The 12,896-nt window shown below is 43.0% G+C and overlaps 1 long non-coding RNA gene across 1 annotated transcript in view; it reads left to right on the forward strand.

Annotated features, from left to right (window-relative positions):
- Positions 1-8,877, forward strand: part of LOC118976803 (uncharacterized) — a 34,639-nt gene extending 25,762 nt beyond the window's left edge. The window contains exons 2-3 of the long non-coding RNA XR_005064348.1: positions 936-1,209; positions 8,282-8,877. This is a non-coding gene — a long non-coding RNA (uncharacterized LOC118976803). The remainder of the gene's footprint in view (positions 1-935; positions 1,210-8,281) is intronic.
- The last annotated feature ends 4,019 nt before the right edge of the window (positions 8,878-12,896 follow it).

Raw genomic sequence — 12,896 nt, forward strand, 5'->3', positions numbered from 1 at the left:
AACTCCTTTCTTTCTGCTTCATAGTATTCTGTTGTCTAAGTGTACTATAGTTTTTTTTATTCACTTGTTTACTGATGGGCATTTGAAACACTGGTATTTTCACTGAGAGACCAAAAGTGTATATTTGTGTAGAACCCATGAGAAAGAAAGATTCACATTCCTTTAATAATAGACTGTATCTTCTAGGAACAATATTTTCTTACTATTAATAATTTCCCAGACATTATTCCAAGCCAAGCTGTCCTGAGACCAGGCTAATGGGGAGAATCAGGATGCCACATCTCAAGTTTTTACCTGGATGACTTAGAATAAAGGTTTCTGTCAAATGTTTAGTGACCTCCATCTCAGACATTGAATGACTAAAGATCTGAAAGGCGGGGGGGGGGAGGAGAGGAGGAGAGCTGCATTTTCTAGCCACTCACCTGGACTTCAAACTTTGAACTACACAGAAAGTCAGAGTTTGTATTTGCAAGAGGCTCCAGGAGAGGGTCACAATGCAAAATATTACATGGGAGGCTCCAGGGGCCTGGAACTCCTTTCCAGCCTCGTGGAAGCTCCTGTCTTACCTGCTTGACTTGAACTAGAAGGGGCAAGACCCTTTGGGGGGAGAGTGGTTTTGAGCAACAGACTAGAAGCTGTGGTCTTCAACATTCCCTCCCCAAGCCTCCATTTCTTTATGACGGTTGGTCAGTTCATCCGGGCAGCCAGCCTCGGGAAAACAGATAGAACCCCCGTTTCACTAACCATAGGTTCCCGTTTGAGGACTTGTGACACATTTAGGGTAATCGCCTTCCTGCAAGGACGAGGCAGAGGAGCCGGAGATGTGGTTAACGGTGGCCCTGCCCTCCCAGACCTGGACACTCGCCCAGAATCTCCAGGGCCTTTCCTGTCACCCCGACTAGACTTCCCTCACCCTTTGTGTCTCCCCATTTCAGGAAAGCAGATGTCACGAGCTTGGCAGAACATGCGAGTCCACCCCACACTCCGATGCCTCCCTTCCTTCAGGACTCACCTCCAGCGCCAGCCAGCAGCCTCCCCAAGAAGGACAATGCTGATCAAGTGGGACAGGGAAGGAGGGGATGACAACTGGCCCAGCGGACAATACGCCAGAGGGGAAATTGAACGTCAAGCCACAGCCAAAATGAACCACAACAAGCAGCAAGTGTATACATTTGGAGAATATAGTAACACTCTGCTATCATGTGTCGTGTGAGTCTATAATTTAAATATGAGTTTCTATCATTTTTTTATTGTGTCCCATAGTAAGAAATAAGTTTTATATTACGATGCGGCACCCACACACGATTTTAGAAAACAATGTTCGTGCTTACTTTGTGGAATGCGTACTGGCATTTTTTCCTGCCCTATTCCTGCTCCATTATTTTTCTCCCTTAGCCGACCTGAGTCTATTCAAGTACTTTCTGTTCTATTTCACTTTAAGAAGAAAAAAGGAGGGAGTGGTAGCTATCTACAAAATTAATTTCACGATCCACTAATAAATCGTAACTGCAGTTTAAAAACAGCGGTTTGCTAAACTTCATGGATGTACAGACTTCTGGATGCACAGGCTTTTGGAACTGTGGGCCAGCCATTTCTAGCGTGACCTCATTTTCCAAGTGAAGACACTGAGCCCTAAAGAAGTGATTCATCCTGGGTCACACAGCTGGCGGTCGGTAGGAACTGAGTTTTGTACAAGTTCACGTGGCGGTGATGTAAGGGGGAGTGGGACACAGAGACCGCGCCGGAATTCGTAAACCTGTTCTGTTCAGAACTCTGTGACCTTGAGCAAATCACTTAAATAATTTCATTTCAGTTTCTTATAAAATGGGCTTTTGTGAAGACCAAGTAGGAGGGGCTTTGCAAGTGGTGAAGTCCAAAGATAAAAGGTTACTGGTTTCCCTGTCTTTCTGCATTAGCCTGTTTTGCGGGGGCAGGTGTTTTTGTATTCCTGGACCCCCGGATTTGGGACAGAAGGGAGAAATCTGCAGTCATCAGTTTCTCTCTCTTCATCAGACTCCAAATCCCCTACTTTAATCTCTCCTCGCTCCTGTTATTCCTTTGTGATTTGTTTTTTCCTCTTGATTTTATCTTATCATTTATTTACTTTTCATAATGGTCTGTTTTGGTTTTTGGGTCATTTAAAATTATTCAGAGTCATTGAATGGTCAGAAATAAGCAGTCCATACAGGGATGATAAATATATTCAAAAGTGTGTGTTTAGGTCTGCAGCAGCCAACAGGCCTGCCTCTCTCTCAGGGTGGGCTGAAAAAGGGTCAGCCTGGCCATCTGGAAATCCATCTGTTCCACCTGTGTCTTAAGACAATGATGACGTTCTGCAAACAGAATTAGTAGGATTGAGTAAGATATGAGAATCTTGTCGTTCGCTGGTTCTGGGAAAACCATTTCGCCCCTGGGGCTGTCGGAGCAGGAGATTTTCTCTGATCTGAATGTAAGCCGTTGTGAATAGGGGCAGAGTATTGCTCACAGGGGGCCCAGAAGGAGGTTCCGTTGACGTCAACTGCCTGTGAGGCTCTTCTGCTTTGATATTCAGGTTCCCCAGGGATGAGTAACTCAGGAGAACTGAGGAGGGGGAGGAGCATATTGTGGGCCCTCCTGGCAGCTTCAAAGGCCGGTTTATCCTGACTAAGTGCTTTCAGGAGAAGAGTTGAGCTTGATCTGGCCTCATGACTACCCTGGGGCCATTTCTCTGCTTGGGACTGAAAGGGGTTCAAGGGACTAAAGTTCACTTATCTAAGGACCTTGATATATCTTAGAACCCCAGGAAAAGTTTACCTGGAAAATATTTAAATAAATTCGTCTGCTTATCCCTCCTGTTTCATATTGGAAAGACATAGACATAGCAACAGTAAGGCTCATTTTGTTTTTTCTTCCATCAACATAAATTCTGCTCAAAATATCTGGTTCAGTTTCTTTAGTAGTTTATGCAGTTTCAGCTCAGTGATTTTCTGCAGAACCAGCCTTTTACAAGAAACTAGAATTTTCCCGGGGAGAAAATTGCCTTCTCTGTCACTGTGGTCTATATTTAGTGCATAACCACCTGTGTGACATGACCTGAGTTTCCACATATAAAGTGAAGATGCTGCACGGAGACCAGATATTTTTCTGTGGTGATCAATAGCGGCCATTTGGGAGCGAGGCTGCCTTGGGTTTAATCCCTACTTTTCCACTTACTAGTGGTATGACCTTGAGAAAACTATTTAACCCATCTGTGTTTCAATCTTTTGATCTACAAATTGATGACGGTAATAATAGTACCTACATCATAAAATCGATATGAGTTAATGCAGTGCCGTGTTATAGTAACTGCTATATGAGACCTAGTGTTTTTCCCACTTGGATGATGGATGTCCCCCACAATTTTTAAAGGGGGCAATAAGATGAAATAATGCCAGTTTACATTGGAGTAGCTATTTATTGCTCGTTAGACTTACTTTCATACATTATCCTCTAGATGAGGAAATTGAAGCTAAATAGTTTAAGGGGCTTATTTGAAGACATCCTTTTGAAGGGGAGCAACTGAGTCTAGAGCTGAGCCTTCTGACTGCGAGTTTCTGGCACTTTCCTCACAGGATGACATCATTTGGTATTAGTATTTTCCTCTTAAGTGGTTCTCCTCTTGGTACCTCTCAGTATGTTAAGAGAGAACCACCGTTCTCCAAAGTACTGGATGCCACCAGGATCCCCAAAGCATCCGTGGCTTTTTCTAGCTTTTCTTCTTCACGATTTCCCACGTCTCTTATATGCCACAGCCAAACTAATCACCCTGCACTACTTTTTCAAAACGTCATTTGCGTTGGCTCTATTCCAAAACAACTCTACAAACAGGGACGGCACTCCTACCCACACGGTGATAGGCACTGAAGGGACGTGTGAAGAACTAACTCCTGGTTCCTGCTTTGTGCTTGTGATGAGTGATAGACCAGGGCAGGGAACGGGAAAGGAGTACCAACAACTGCTATATATGTGTACAGAGGAGGGAGATATTAATTTCTCAGAATGGAAAAACAATTCTAGTTAAGAATTATTAAGAAAAGTAAAGCACAAGACTTAGGAGGAGGTACTCGGACTGTACTTAGTTTCTGAAACTGTCCTCAAATCTCTGTGCCTAGGTAAATTTCATTTCTGGGAGCTGAGAGAGGCGCGATTGAAAACTGTCAGGTAACTGGGTAACATTTAGGGCGTGGTGGCAATTTGGAAAAGTCTTGAGAGATTTAAGATAGATGTCTGAATTTTTTATAAAAGATATAGAGGTCTATATTCTATTATCTAGTAATCTTGATATCTATATTTAGACATAGAATTTATGAATTTATTAATAAGTAGATAGAATGGACCTAGTTCACTATGAGCAAATCATCCAAGATTGGTCTTGCATTCTTTAGTAGGATCATTGCAGTTAAAGATCAATGGGAGATAAAGATTCGGTTTATACGAATTTCAGCTAGAATTCCCATCAGTCTGAATGCAATGCTTATGGAGAAGTTAGAGCATTGTAGCCTGGGTGATTGTATGCTTTGGTAGATTAAAGTTGTTAAGTGAATTTCTATAAGCTTGGAGGAAGGTTTATAAAAATGTATTCCAGGACCTTGCATTGCTCCCACTGCCCACCCCTCCAACCCTTAAAAAATAATGATTTTGGTGGAAGACTTCATGCTCAAGTTTATGGTTGATATGAATTTGGGTGCTAAGTTAATATCTTTAAAGCACTGAATTCTTAAAATTCTCGGTAGTTTTCTAAACTTGAAGTTGGAATTAAAAAAGACAAATGAGATATTGTCTTATGATAATTTTCATCTGAATATGTTTATCCTCTTTGGAAAAGATAGAAGCCAAGGAATTTCTAATTATATTTTGGCTCATAAGTGATCTGTAATAAAAGCTAGCTTCGTACCAGTCAGCACAACTCAGCCAGAAGGATGTTCTTGCTTATTAAATTTAGAAAAGATGTGGTCGAATAGAAGTTAAAACCTGAGTCCTCTGCCTGAGTTCCAGGCGGTAATAAGTCAATGAATGGTATCTTCCTCCACTCCTGCCCAATCCATGCCCTGCTCCCTACTTCTGAAGTAGTAGCCTTAGTGAACAGGACCTGTGAGAAGCCTGTTGTGCTCTGATGAACAGAAGTTTGAACATTCAGCATGAACATCTGAGCCCTGAGTACTAACTGGAAGCATCAGGAGATGTCTGAAAGCCCAAGCCTACTTCATTGGCTACTCCAGAATGGAAATCTAGGGGCCTGCTAAGCTGAACCATGGAGTGATTAGAATCATGGCACTGTAAGCTAACTCCATCCAGAGGAGAAGAATACTGGAGCATCTCCTACTCTTGGGCCAGGGGTGTAGGAATACTGGGTGGCTCCATGTTCTGATAAATGGACTACTTTTTTAAAAAATAAATGCCCGGTGCTAAAGAGTGTTTAATTCAGTTGAGTAATGCCAGAGACTGTGTTCTGAGTCAGCAAGGACCCATATCTGGAAATGCTGAAACAGAAGCTGCATGGCCCCTTGCTAGTGATGTCCCTGAGGAAGTTTCTAAGCAAGGCACAAGGCAGGAAGGCTTTAGGAGGAGGGGCATTGGAACACCCCTTTAGGTACCAAAAATATGCAAACTCCCAACTTGTCACTGATTGCCTCCACTCTCTGGTTAAGAGCTTGGACTTTAGCATCAGAAATATCTGGGGTTTAGTCTCAGCTCTGCTGCTTAATCTCAAAACATTGAACAAGTTAGTTCGCCTTTCTGTGCCTCAGTTTCCTAATCCGTAAAGTGAGAAAGGGGATAATGTTATAATGTCAATAGTTGGTTCCTCAAATACTGCTTTAAGAGTTTGTTAATCAAGCACAGATTTATCAGACTTAATCAAGTTTATTAGACTCACTGCAGTAAGGGAGAGATCACCACTCGGCACAGACTAAAGTATCTCAGGAGGAGGAAGTCAAGGGATGGTGTTTACAGGTTTTTAGGGCTGCATGACTTTAAGCTGGGTCTTGAAAGGAGGGAGAATTTGGGACTGGGCAGTTTATGACAATGGCTTTGGATTGGCGGACACTGAGGCAAAGGTCTTGAAGTGAGTTATTTCCGGTGTTTCACAGTCTGATCTTCTAGGAGTAACTATTTTTAGCAACAAGAGGCTCAACTGTGTCTGCCTGGTCCTAGTATTGTTTCCAGGGAAAGGAAAGTATGTTGGTTTCAGTTACTGCTTACTTCACAAGGCTGTTATGAAGATTAAATAAAATAGCAGACACACGTACGTGAAGCGCCCAGCAGATATGCAGCAAATGTTGCTCTGTAGTAACAATTATCGTCCACTCCTTGACATTCCCTATATTACTCGTGGCCAAAGGAAACCCCATTTTTATATGTCAATATCTTTGGAGTTTCTTCTCCTAACTTATGCTTTTCTAGAGAAATATAAAACTTAAAAACTGCTCAATGTCCTTTCTTCTAGCCTGTCTTCCTAGACCTCTCTTAGTAGGGAGGGATTTTTGTCTTCTGAACCACATGTCTTAGTTTGGAATTCTCTTTTATGACAGACACTCAGTGCGTTCTACTTTCTACCTATGATAGTTATGTGCATACAGACACTGTTTCTCCTGTCAGACCCTAAGATCATGCTTTTTCTGCCAGGCGGTCTCCCTGAGTGCTCAGCCCGCAGCCTGGGCCAGGGAGTGCTTCTCTGAGTGCTTGCTGATATAATAAACATACTTCATTACTGGCCAAACATAAAATTGAAGACCTTAAATAAGAATGGATGCTTAAGGCAAAGCCTGGGTCTTTTCATGTATTTTGCACACAATAAGTGTGTGCCTAGAGCTGTCTGCAAATGTCACTAATGATGCTAGGCTGATAATACGGAAGAGGGATGTATGTGGAAATAGCCAGTGGGCAGAGAATGTCATGTAGAAAGTGGTGGTAAGAGAATCCAATAAGCTAGTAGTTAAGGTCAGAGATATGGGCAAAAAAGACCATTTCAAACATGAATCATTGGCTATAACTCATGGCTAAAGATCTAACAGAAAAGAGCAACCAACAAATTTATCAAATAATCCTGTTTCCCGTAGGTCATGGTCAGTGGTTGTTGGGGTTACCACCTTTATCGGCCTCTCCCTTCTTAAAATCCATCTGCCAGATTCTACACTGTTTTTGAAGGTAACCTTGGAAATAGAGACCTAATTTTTGAAGTTAGAAATAGATTATGTTAATTTAATATTTATTAAAGCTCTTATACATAATTTATTAAATATTTTAATGAAAAAACCGTCACATTGCTTTATAGTAATAGCTACCACTTCATAAATGGGGTGCTTCATCATACGTGAACTCATGTAATCCTCACAATAACCCTATTAGGTTCAGTATTTTTACCTGTTTTTTTACCTGGGGGAAACCAGGGTTTGAGGCATTAAGTTACTTGCCCAGCTTCTCTTAGCCACTACACGGTAGAACCAAAATTTGAACTTCAAGTGGCTTCACCCCAAAGTCATATTTTTAACCACAAAAATAATTGAACAAGGCTTGCATGTAGAAGTGAGATTTTTTTTTTACTATGTGAAACTGATTGTGAGGGATTAGGGGAGACATTGTGGAAGAGATAGCATGTGAATATTATATGAAAAAGTTATATAAGTTTTTCTAAGAAGCTTGCATGGTTTAATTATATATTCACAGACTCATATATGTATATATACACTCAACTAATTATAAATCTGAAGAAAGATTCACATTTCTATCAGATTTGCTAATGGGCCTTATCACATCAGGTCACCCACTCTTGCATGTATGCTGTGGTTATAAGAGATACGCGTTTGTTGATAACGAAGAGGGAACGGACTGAACAGTTGAGGGATACCGAAAACCCAAAGCTTATTACTTTAATGACTTACATAATAAAGTAACCGGTATAAAGTGAACAGGGGGCTCTTAGACCCTTGAGTGGGCTCTGGAGTTTACACATAGTTTTTGAAAAAGTTATTTTACTTTTTCTACCAACAAGTCAAGCAAAGCCAATATGTTCAGATAGAAGCATACGAAAGTAGTCAAGGGTGCAGAAACTAAGCACTGACTTTGCATTTCAAGTTAAAACAGGTTACGTTTACCTTTTCAAATAGTTCTCCTGTCTCTGGAAACACTGAGTGTCTCTGCTCAGTCACCTGCGGTTTTTGCCTCTTCCTCACAAATTGACTGGGACTCTCACCAAATTAACACCGTTTCGACTGATGACCTTCCTGATGTTTCTTCCACCTTTCTCTTCTTCCTTTTTTAACAGGCATGTCCGACAGGTGCTGCTGCCACCCAGATGTGCTTTTCAAGGCTACGTCCCGCTGTCTGGTCTTCCACAAACCCGCCAAGAGACTCCTCTCCAGCAACATGTTTGCACATCTGCGTCCTGAAGGTCTGGCTTGTGCATGCTGTTACCGAGTAGTTCTCTTACTGCAGTCCTTGCTGTCCCTGCTCGTTCATCTCATAGACTTTTGCAACAGGAAGAGGGCTTAGAGGTTAACCTGGTTTCCTTTTCCATTGCATTGATTTGGAAACTGAGGTCCAGGCAGGCCTAGTGAGTCCCAAAGCATGATCCTGGGACCAGCAGCATCTACCTTCTCTGGAAACTTTTTGGAAGTGCAAATAACCAGGCCTCTCCCCACACCTAAGGAATCTGAAACTCTGGGGCTGGGGCCTAGCAATCTGCACTTTAGCTAGCCCTGCAGAGGATTGATTTATGCTGTAGTTCAAGAAACACTGGCTAAGTCCTGGCCTTTGTGGCTCAGTTGGTTGGGTGTCCTCCTGCAAACCAAAGGTCACAGGTTCCAACCCGGGTCAGAGAACATGCCTAGGTTGCTGGTTCAGTCCCCGGTCCCCAGTGCGTAGGGGTATGTAGAAAAGGCAACCAATCAATGTTTCTCTCACACCAACATTTCCGTCCCTCCCTTTCTCCATCCCTTCCCCTCTCTCTCTTAAAAAAAAAAAGTAAAGGAAGACAAAAGAAACACTGGCTAACAGTCATGAGAATGTAGAGTACAGCACAGGGAATATGGTCAATAATATCGTAATAATTGTGTACAACGCCAGGGGGGTATTAGACTTACCCAGATGATCACCTGGTAAGTTATGTAAATGTCTAATCACTATGTTGTACACCTGAAACTAATATAATATTGTATGTCAGCTGTAATTGAAGAAGACAACGACACTGGTTTGAGACATTTTGCCAAGCCCCGATTTCCTGACACCCAGTGTAAGAAGCCTTTCTGCTCTGTTGCTCTGCTTCTGTCCCTTCCGGAGCTTGTACTCGTGGCATTTTCCCCCTTGGAGTTCTTTTGCAAGCTGGCATATATTCACTTCGTTTTAATGAGGTCCAGTCGAGCTGCCCCCGCCACTCCTACCCCCAGCTTGCTGGAAGATCAGTAGCTATCGCCTAATTATATTAATTTCGTATCTGGGGATTTTAACATCGGCTTCTTCAAACTGAAGTTTAATTTGACCAGGAATTCTTGCCCTGAGCAGAGATGTGGTTAGTTCTCCTGGCTCACAGGTTTCTCTTTGCTTTTCAAGCAGAGTTCAGCAGCTGAGCAGATGCATTTTTTTTTCTTTTGCTCCTCTGTGTAGATGAGAAAGGCTCACGCCCTTTCATGAGCAACTTTCTTTTTCTAGTGACATTTTTTATCTTATTCTGACAAAACCACACATCAAGATAATCCCTTTCAACTTCATTCTCAAAGAGCCAGCTTCTGTGTCTCTCCCTGACCCCCTCCCCATGTTAAAAGAACAAGGCCTCGGAAAGTTCTGAGGCTCTCCCTCTGCCTCAGCAGACCCCAGGCGGGACAGATGCCCTGGTCTGACCCTCCTCCGCTGCTCTTCAGGGATATCCTCCGTGTGGCTGAGCTTCCACGGGCATCCACTCTGTCTGATCTCCCTTCTCTCCACTCTGTTTCATCTGGGTTTCCATCCTTGGGCTAGAAGCCTGTTGTGGTTACCAGGCCCCAGCAGGAAACTCGGTGTTGTATGGCTTTTTTTTTTTTTCATGGAAAAACTTTGCATCAGATCTGAAAGACGCTTATGAACTCAACTAGCCTTCTGCCAGGTTCCCGGTTTGTTCTGGGCCCAGGAAACTCTGAGAACATTGGAGCGTTTTCTCATTCTTCTCTTCCTCCTCCTTTCCAGGAGAGCTTTCAGTCTGGACCTTATCTGGGTAGTTAGCCCAGGCCACACCAAATCTGGGTTCTAAGGGGGAGTCTGAAATGAGGTATATTTTGGGGGTGGGGGGCCTGAACCCAGGCTGCCCGCCCAAGGTCCCCTCACTGTGAAGCTGGCCCTGGGAACTGACCAAAACCTGAGGAGCCACAGGGAGAGAGAGGTGAAGGTCACAGAAAATTTCTCCTGGGTGTTTGAGTGCACGACCTTTGTTTACTTGAGGTTAGATTTTCTGGACTGAAAACTGTAAATGTGAATATTTATTTGATGCCTTTGGGCTTGGGTTTAAATGAGTACACCTTTGCGTGGTTATCCTGTTTACATAAGAAGCTGTTGTGGAGTCCCCTTGATATATAAAAAACAACGAAGATAATAATAAAAACTACCCTTATGGAGTATTTGCGGGGAGTCCCCACAGAAGGCATTTTACAGACATCGCCACTAATTCTTCTAGCCACCTGGCAAGGGGAGGGACTGTTAGTTTCATTGGCCCGGTGAGGAAACAGAGACGGAGTTTAAGCAGTGCTCAAAGTAAAACTCGTACTAAGTGAGGAAATTTAGTGATAGTTTTCTTTTTCCCGTGAGGGGTTTAGTATAGTGGTTGAGTACATCGACTCTGAAGCCAGATGGCCAAGTTCGAATCCCAGCTCTGCCACTTGGTATTTTAAGACCTGGCTATACTTTATCTCCCTGTACCTCAGTTTCCCCACCTGTAAGGTGGGCATGATAATGTCATCTACTTCATAAGACTGACGCAAGATTCGAAGAAGTAGAATACATTAAGTATTTTAAAAGCGTCTGGCATAAAGGGATCACTATATTGTATGTTGGCTATTAAGAGATTGCAAGTCTAAAAAAAGCACTGTTTCACGTTATTTGCCAAATGATCTAATCCTTTAAAGTAGGTTTTCCACGTGTCTAATACTCATTTTTCTTTTCAGGGCTTGGTAATACAACAGTTCAGTGTTTTGTGTGCCAGTCTAGAAGGGGATATAAAATTTTCACTTAGAACAAATAAACCATTTACCACTCCTTTGGCCCCTCTCCTCTCCCAGCCCTTTCAGAGTCCTCTCCAGACACCCTGCACCTTCGTAACTCCCGGGGCTGCAAAGGACAAAGCAGCCAGTGCTGAGTGCCATTTGCGGTACAAAGAGACTGCCAGGAAGGAGGGAAGTGGCTTAATTAGTAAGAGATAGTCGAGGTAAAGCTTTACAAAAGAGCTAACTGCTGTGCTAAAGAGAAATATGATGAAAGCCACCATTCCCAGAGCCAGAATGATGCATATATTCCCTTAGCCTTTGCCTGCCACATCACATCCTCTTCGGTGCCGGCCAAAGCTGGGGTTTCTAGCAGGAAACCTCGGTGCAACAGAACAGTGCAGCAACTTGGGAGCGCATGCTATCAGAACAACCCTGGCCAATGAACAGCTTTGGCCGACTATGGGAAACTGTAAGTGAAGAAAACAGGGATCCATTTCCCAGGGGTATTATTTGAGAAACAGACACCGAAGTATTCAATCCCAGACACAATCAGAGATTTCTAAAGCTAAGCCTGGAGAGAGAGCACTAAGGGACACAACCTTAACTGAGAGGGGAATTTGGATGGTGAGATACACACAGCTAAACAGAGGCAGCCACAGCTCAGCCAGGCTGGGGCGTGACCAGGTTCCTGGGTAGAACGGAAGGATAGTGTGAACAATAGAATCAGAGATCTCACTTCTAATGTGGGCATTGCCATTCGCCAGCTTTGTGATAGTGGGTGACTCTACGGCTGTGGGCTGTAGGTTGTTAAGGTCTTACATGCATGTCTTGGTACCCTCACATATACATTAAGTTCCACCCAAGGGCTTTAAGGAAGAGACAGAGAATCATCTCTAAGAAATGGTAAAGGCTCTTTCCAGAGACTGGTTGGAGATGACTTAATTGAAATTTCTGCTTTCATTTAATTCTCATATCCTACCCAGCAGTGGGTAAGAAATCTTATCCTGGTTTTATATATGATCATCAGTAAGACTTCCATCCTGTTTCTAGGATTAATTATCTGGAAGTTTTGGAAAAGTTCTTTGACCAAACTCAGTGTGTGCACTCTATTCAAGCACTCTGCATGTCATTACAATTCTTGAGGGTGAGTGAAATGTGTTAAGATTCTTGAGAGTGCATGACATTTGAAATAATATGTAAACTGAGCAAATTTTGTTATTCATTCAAACATTTAATGAGGCCTGACTATGTTCCAGGCACTGCACTAGGCGCTCAGGAGGTGGCAGTGACCAAGGCAAACCCGGCCATGACAGCCAAAAATCTATACATGTGACCACCCGTTCCATAGGCATTTACAAAAGGAAAGGGTAAGTTTCTTGGTAGAAGGAGTGTGGGAAGCATCTCAGAGGCTCAATGTCTCTCATCTCATTGATCTGCTTTTCTACACATCTCAGCCCCTTATATTTGGTATGCTTATGTCATTAATTTTGATCAAAGGCATGCGAGTAGAAGTGATGTGTCACTTTTATCCAAGGCATGCTTGCTCCATGCGCACTCTCACCTTGTCCGGATGACTTCAGAGGCCACATATTCGGGAGAACAGAGCTCCGAGATGGACGAGGGGGGCCTAGTCTGCTTCGGACTGTGATGTGAATGAGAAATAAACATTTTTAAAAGGTTTTATTATTTATTTTTAAAGAGGGAGGGGGAGGG

Source organism: Sturnira hondurensis, unplaced genomic scaffold (assembly GCF_014824575.4).
Source record: "Sturnira hondurensis isolate 20B ecotype Veracruz unplaced genomic scaffold, ASM1482457v3 Scaffold0021143, whole genome shotgun sequence".
NCBI lineage: Eukaryota > Metazoa > Chordata > Mammalia > Chiroptera > Phyllostomidae > Sturnira > Sturnira hondurensis.